The 7,762-nt window shown below is 43.2% G+C and overlaps 1 long non-coding RNA gene across 1 annotated transcript; it reads right to left on the bottom strand.

Annotated features, from left to right (window-relative positions):
• Positions 1 to 1,679: 1,679 nt before the first annotated feature.
• LOC118094922 (uncharacterized) lies at positions 1,680 to 7,530 on the bottom strand. Its single transcript, XR_004693785.3, has 3 exons — positions 7,375 to 7,530; positions 6,500 to 6,687; positions 1,680 to 2,903 (listed from the first exon to the last, which is right to left on the bottom strand). It is a non-coding gene; the product is annotated as an uncharacterized LOC118094922 (long non-coding RNA).
• Positions 7,531 to 7,762: the final 232 nt, after the last annotated feature.

The raw sequence follows: 7,762 nt of genomic DNA, 5'->3' as shown, positions 1-7,762 counted from the left end.
AAGGCTGGGCTGCTGCCACTGTCTCTAAAAAGGGGATATTTGCCACTGTGAAGGAGTTATTTCTGGGTTCAGAGAGGTCTTAACTTACGGAATTCTATATTATAAACCAAATAAGTGTGTGTATAATAAGTGCCATGGTAACAAATCAAGGCACCTGTCATGGTTTGAAACTCTGAAATTACAAGTGTTTTCTTAAGCCAAATGATGGTCCCTTCCAAAGCTTGACAGCAGAAGTTTCCTGGCCTAATAATAATTTATAATAATTTATTATTATTATTATTATTATTAGGCCAGGAAACTTCTGTCAAGCTTTGGAAGGGACCATAATTTGGCTGAAGAAAACACTTGTAAGTGTAAGCCATCATTTGGCTTAAGAAAACACTAGTCTTCACTTCTGCCTTCTCATGGGACAGACAGGTCTTCATAAACCCCAGAAGAATGGGTGGCGGGTGGCTGTCCCAACCCAGCTCTGGCCAATTGAGGGTCCCTTCAGGAGCCGATGGCAGGAAATTCCTGGCCTGGGTTTCAGGGCATAAGTAGCTCCAAAGTCAGTGTGGGAGTGCTGAGTGCAATATCTTAAGACTGAGATTCAAAATGGTGGAATAGAATATTCCTCTCAGCCCTTCTGGTAATATACTCCCCCTTCCTGTTTTCTGATCCTTTTGTTACAGAATTCGGAAACCTGTGACCCACTAGATGTTTTCATTGGACTCCCAACTCCTGTCAACCTTAGCAATGTGGGCTGATGGGAGTTTAGTCCAGAAACATCCGAAGGGCTGCAGATTCCCTGTCCATGCCTTACTTGCAACTGCCACCTTGATTTTACCCTGTTTTTCCATTAATTTGCCTTTGACCAGTGGTTCCCAAGTGTTTATCCCCATGGACCATTTGATAGTTGCTTAGGATCGTGGCAGACTACTTAATTATTTTTCTGCCTGCCATAGCAGCTGTAATGCACTGTGCCAAATGCTTATTTTTAAAGGTATTTTTACAGTTGCTTTAATTTCTTATATATTGTATTACAATCTGAATTCCATAAAATTCAGGTTGTAATATAAGTACTGTACGAGAAACAATAAAATACAATTAAGAACCAGTGTTAATATTTAATGTGATGAATGTGCTGTCCCCCATCCTAAACCACAAATCCAGTGTCACAATGTGGAATGAAGCTTGTTGACCAGTTTGGAAACTCCTGCCTTAGACTACAGGTTTTAAACGGAAAGTAAGAATCTCACTGCATGAGATTTGCAGTGATGAGCAGAATACCCCCAGAGTTTGGTTCTGTGTTGCCTGATTCATTTTTTGTGCCCGTTCGCCTGTATCATGCGGTGATGCTGTGAATTTGCTTTAGTAGTAGGATGCTTTCAGCTGTACATGGATTAGTGGATTGGTTGCATGTAACGGTTTGAATCCAGAGTAAGTTGATTGAACTTCGTTCACAATGAAACCAATAGGATGTCACTAGCTCATGAGTAACTTTCCACACTGATTTCATCAGAATTGGAGTGACTTGCTCTGGAGCCAAGCCAAAAAAATTATGGCATTGGTTGGCAAAGTTTGTAGTGCTGATTCTTAAGTGAAAATTTAAAAATGAGATACACTTGTGAAATTCTGCTCCTGTTTCTTCTCTCCCAAGCACAGCTTCCCCCACCCTTGTGAAATAAGTACAAAGATGCAACTGTGTTGAAAGTTTATTTTCGTGATGCAAGTGGTCATACAGTACATCCTGTAATACCTGTCCCCTCTCCTTTCAAGCACATATTCACAGCTAGTGACCTTCAGACAGTTACCCAAACAACGAAGGTCTTTAAAGGTATGTTGGTCATGGGGTGTTTGCACATGTATGGGCAGCTTCCATGCACATGTACCAAGCATCGTGGAATTCTGATATTTTACTCACCCCCTACTCTGCCCCCAGCAAATTCCCAAACCCTTCCACTTTCTAAAAGCATATTCAGGTAGGGGTATGTGGCAGGGTAGAAGGTACCGGTATCATGCACAGATTTTAGCAAAGTTGGTAAGGGGGTATTGGCAGAATAACTTCTTAGCACCCTTAGTTGGTGCCAATAAATGGGCCCTTCCCCCCAGGTCTTGTCCTCCACCCCTACCTCCTACTTAGATTTAGTTATGAGTCACATGTTACAAGCATTATTGTTGGGAGTGTCATGTACTATATTTTGGGGAAAGAGATGTGTCTGTAATTGAGTGACAGTCTGGCTAAGACTGTGTGTGTGTGTGTTCAACCATGATGCCCTCCTGTGGATGGCCACGTGGCATTTCCGCCTTCCCCTCCCCTCCACCCTTTCCCTGGTTCTGTGCCAGTCTCTGCTCCTCCTTGTTGCCTCCGTTGCTCACAGTACACTCATCCATAAAGTAGGAAACACTACACTTGGACACGAGCGTTTAGTAGTGCTTTCTACTTTATGGATGAGTCCACTGTCCATAAAGTGCAGCTGCTGGTCATGGGTTGGTCTTGGCGTCTTCTTCATCTGTCGCTGGCTGTTTGTGAGCTGGTCGCCACCCCTGCCCACCCCGTTTAATCTCCCCTGCGCCCGCCCGCTGGCAGCTCCCTGGTTGTGAAATAACAGAGAGATACTAGCAGGAGGGGAGGTTTGACTTACCCTGCCTTGTGGGTTTTGGGTGAGACAGCAGTTTTTACAGAATTAAAAAACGTTCTTCCTTTCCCATAGGGCTCACAGACTACATAAGGCTTTATTCTGCATTAGGAAGCGGAGAACAAAACTGAAGGAGACTCAAATCTTGCATGTTCAGCAAAATAGTGTAGTAAATATTTAAAAGCTCCTTTACACCTGCAAAATACTTACTTGCCTTTATCCTTCTTCTCCTTCCATGCCTGGTTCCTTTCATTGTCTTTGGAAAAGGGGCCTGCCTTTCTTTTTCTGCAGAAAGGTAAAATTTCATTTAAGGCATATGCACAGATAAAAACCTGAAAGAAACAAAAACGAGTGCACATGGTTCGGATTTTCAGTTGGTCATTGGAGCTGGCTGCCTTTGAAGAAAGGGCAAATGAGAACCCAGTTCATGTGGCAATTGATGGCATGCTGCTGATGCCCTCAGCCTGCCCTCTTTCTCCTACAGGGATGTTCTGAGCCCAAAGTAAAAGGGGAACACAAAGCATTGGCAGAGCAAATGCCTCTGTGTTCATCCTCTTTTATCCCACCACCCAGAGGACTCTTGCTACCATAATCCAATTTCTACCCTTCCCCTTTGCTGTCTCTTGTGCTTGGAATTCTCTTCCCAGCACAACTATGAGAAGTCCCCATCCCCACCCCTTCTATCAAATCACTCCTCAAAACCCGCATTGTTTGTGACGCATTTGGCACGGTCCCTTTATCCCCATATCTTAGAGCTAAGTGTGTACAAATAAGCCAGATACATATTTTTCATTTGTTCACTCTCAGCCCTTCCCTTTGTCAGATATTAGATTGTAACCTCCTTGGGGCAGGGACTGGCATTTTAGTTGCTGCTCTTTAAAGTGCTGGGCACATTGAGAGTAACTCACCTATTCATAATCATAATGGCAAATAAGTCTGGGAAAGTTTGGAACAGAGGATCTGACTCCCAGCCACCTCTGACTTCGCTGGCTCTGAGAATTGATAATAAAAATATATGTGTTCTGGTTCACCCAGCGTATGAGCGGAGGGCAAAACCCAGGTACCCTACTTGAAACTCCATAACTCAACTAAAAGATTGCCAGATAGTTTCCCTCGCTGCTTCAGATCCTATGTTCTGCTTTGCTATAACTTCTGTCTCACATGTTTAAATTTAGAGGGTAGTTTACTGGGGGTCATTGTATTAGAGGTTACTTACTGCCTGTTCCTGTGGCTTTATGAGAAAAGCGCAACCATTTTTCACTAGTGGTGACAAACTGAATAGGGAACTAAGTAGAGCATTTTAATAAAACTAGCTGAGGGGAAATTTTTTGGCATTGCTTTTTTTTTTTTTAGTATTTAACCCCTTAACCAAAAATCTTATGTTTTCCTGAGAGAGTTAAAGAAAGAAATGTTGTCAAGTCTGGAGTAGGTCTCTGCTATTTCTGATGAAATTTAAGAGAGATGAGCAATTGGCCTTGAAGACTGAGAAAATGGTCTGGGTAGAGGCTTTCTATAACTATATATCAAATTATTGTTGTTCTTAAAGCCGGTCCCCCCAAATATTATGATCATTTAATTTCAATTTTACATGTGGGTTAGCTATAGTTCTGGTTTTTTGTACCGCACACACCACTGATTATCAGAATTATAAACATTTAAAGGTTTTCAAGGCTAGGATCCAATAGCTCATGAAACTAGTTGGTGCCAGCTAGTTGCATGGTTGAATAATTTGAATACATCTAATAATTGCCTCCTTGCTAGAAACATGCAAGTGATTAGCAGGCTGTGTGCCAGTTTAATGGGCGAGACAAATGTAATGCCGGTGGATCTTGTGTGTGTGCTCGCGCGTGAGCGGCAAGTGTTAAAATGTAAAACTAGGTCAGTACAGATGCATTCCATGAGGCAAAGTAACTCCTTAGATCTCTGCCCATATAGGCTACCATAAGGAAAAGGAAAGTGTATTTTTAAAAAGTATTTTGTCTCCTTCCCAATCCCCAAGGGACAAAGCTGCAATCCCAAGCCCATTAAAACAACCATTGTATTTCTAATCAAAGCATAATTTTTTTAAAATAAAAATGTTTTAAGTACTGTCCTTTAAAAAAAAATTATAATGTGAAGTTTTGGCAGGTCTCTTAATTGAGAGAATTCTGCAGAATTGGGGTACAACGAGACCTTGCTTTTCACCCTGGTAGATCTTAGTAGAGCAAAGAGGTGAAGGTTGGGAAAAAGGGCCACTGACACTGAGCAGAATTCTTGGAACCTCCTTTCCCATACAGGATTTGCAGCTTCAGGTAGGCTACAAAGTCAGGAAGTTTGGTTGTAATGCACCTTATTGAACACAGGGCCCAGCCATGTATAGCACTCTGAGAGGGGCTCATGTTCTGCAAAACATAGCTGCCAAGTTTTCCCTTTTCTCGCGAGGAAGCCTATTCAGCATAATGGAAAATCCCTGAAAAAAAGGGATAACTTGGCAGCTATGCTGCAAAACTATCTTGAGAATAGGCTGGGGTGGGAAAATTTATTCTAGGTTTTATCTCAAATAAACTACAGGTTTTGTGGAAATGGCTTAGTCTTGTAGTGTTTCAGTTCTAAAAGAACTAGGCAACTTAACTGCAGCAAACTTGGCAACTCAGGAGTGTTGGTGGTTTTTTTAACCCAACCAATAGAACAATTTACCCATTTATATACAGTGTAATGGTTTCCTTTTAATATACCTGCATATAATTGTCTTATAAGTTAAGGAAATTTAAGGAAATATTGCTATAAATTGGCAGGATAAATAGATTCAACTAAGATTAAACAGATAAAACTATTAATGCGTAAACAGGCCTTAAGAACCACTTACTTGGAACCCAATTCTATGCAGGTTTACTTCGAAGTAAGCCGCGCTGATTTCAGTGGGACTTACTCCTGAGTAAAATTCCATAGTATTGTAGCGTCTGTTCAGTAATAAGCAGCATAAAATGGCTGTGTCTATGTTTAGCTTTCTGTTCAATTTGATGGCAATCATGTGTTTATGTAATTTTGGTGTAAGCCCCACTGAATGCAGTTGGGACTTACTCTGAGTTGAACAGGCAAAGAATTAGACTGCTCATAATCTTTAGGATGCAATCCTGCGCCCATGTATCTGGCAATAAGGCCCATTAAACTTAATGAGACTTTCTTCTAAGTACACACACATAGGACTGCACTGTCAGACTTTCCCCATTATAGATGCAAAATGATTTGTTAAGTTTAATGCAATAATATGTGGCTATACCTTTGATTTCAAGAGAGCAACAAAGAAATAGTTGGAAACTTCCTTCCACAATAGCGGGGGTTGTTGTATCCAATGTTAGTCCTACACATGGCAAACACATTGAATTTAATTAGCATGACTAATTTAGGTTCATTAATTTCAGTGGGTCTACTCTGATTAGAACTTAGTTGGATGCAACCCATTTGGTTTAACAGAAAACTTAATGAGGTTTTGTTTTTTAATATAGTGACTGGTATTCAGGGGACATTAGGAGTCTGTTTGCTTTCATTTGCCTAGATGGCGGGCACTAGGTTGGCGAAGGCTGATCTATACTCTGTATCTCTTGCCTTTCTTGTTTTCTATCTCTTACTTTCTCTCCCCCGCCTTTCATGCAAGTTCCTGTTTGGGGTTAAGACAGAATCCTTCATACATTAGTTACTTGCCCCACAACCCTGAACACCTTTATGCAAAATTCCCCCCGGCTTTCCTTCTGAGCACTGCTTGTAAGTACATCTTGGGCACAGCATGAAGGAGGCCTTATCTTCACTATGCACATGCTCTAAAATGGAAAATACTGTAACCTAAAAAAAACCCCAGTTAGATTCCAAAAGTGGGGAAAGGATCTCCATGTCCCGTATCTTACCAACTGCTTTGGTCCATAGACTTTTCTTGGAACGAGATTCACGATGGCAGTGGAACTGTCCTCCAAGACCTCCAGGCAATGATCCCAGACCAGCTCATGTTTCATCGAAGAGACTCTTGTGGTCAAATGGTGCTGGGACGGGCATTCCTGCCAAACTCCACACATTTCTGCAATAGAAAGGAACTGCCCTAAAAAGCAGAGAGAGGAGGAGGACAGGTTAGGAAAATGGCTTCAAGTTCAACCAACTGTTGCTTGCTTGAACAGAGGTGTTCATCTTTTTTCCTATCAGTAGAGGGCAGGCATGTTGAAATTTCACAGCGCCCTTTCAGTGAAGGGCCTGAATAAGCATGAATGTGTACCCACTGACTGTGCACAGCCGCCATATTTCCTCTTTGCATAAGCCACCCGTGTGACATCTTTCGGAACTTCCCTATTCTTACTTCCCAGTCTAAGCCTGTTTAGGAGGGGGGTGGGGAGTTAGGACTAATAGCGTATATGCCGATGAAGACCCCTGCATGCTCCCAATTCCTCAGGCCCCTCTTTAAAAATACATGTTTTGTTCTTCAAACAAGAAGACGGACTAAGATTAGCTTTGGCCCAGATCCCCATCCTTCCATCTCCCAAACACCAGCCTCATTCTTCCTCTTATTCCTTCCTAGACAGGATGATACAACTCCGGGAGTCCTAGAGCGTAACACCCACCCAGCATACGGATGCAGCGTGCTCTCTCCAAGAGCCTCATTCGCCTTATCTCTTATTGCACAGCCCTTTCCTGCCCTCCTGCATTCACAGCTAGAACCCAGGACTCTTCAGTCAAGTAGCCCCGCTCTTCCCAACTCCCCGCCCAGGGATCCTGTCAGCCCACAGGAGTCTACCTCTTGGGTTGCTTGCAATCTGCCAGGCCTGCCGGGGAGACCAGTCGCCAGCTGAAGTCAAGAGATGGAAGTGCCGGTGCTTGGCCCATTTATAGACGCCTTGCCACACCAAGCCCGCCTTGTGTCTCCTCCCACTTGGGGAGAGAGATAATCACATGACTGTTTGCTATCTCTCCCCTCCCTGCCCCAAACCACAGGAAACGACAAGAGGCCTCTCTCCTCGAACTGGGGCAGGAAATTGCAAACACTCCCCCCCCCTCCTGTCCTGAGTCTTGCACACCCCTCCCACCTGATGCACCAAGGAGCTGTGGTTGATCTGTTTGTGGGGGCAGCTCCTGGCTAGGTCTGCCTCCAGCAAAGCGAAGGGGGCAGAAGGGTCCCGGGGGGC

This window comes from Zootoca vivipara, chromosome 12, assembly GCF_965207765.1.
Source record: "Zootoca vivipara chromosome 12, rZooViv2.hap1.1, whole genome shotgun sequence".
Lineage (NCBI taxonomy): Eukaryota > Metazoa > Chordata > Lepidosauria > Squamata > Lacertidae > Zootoca > Zootoca vivipara.
The sequence above is the reverse complement of the archived record's forward strand: the minus strand, read 5'-3'. Positions and strand labels throughout refer to the sequence as shown.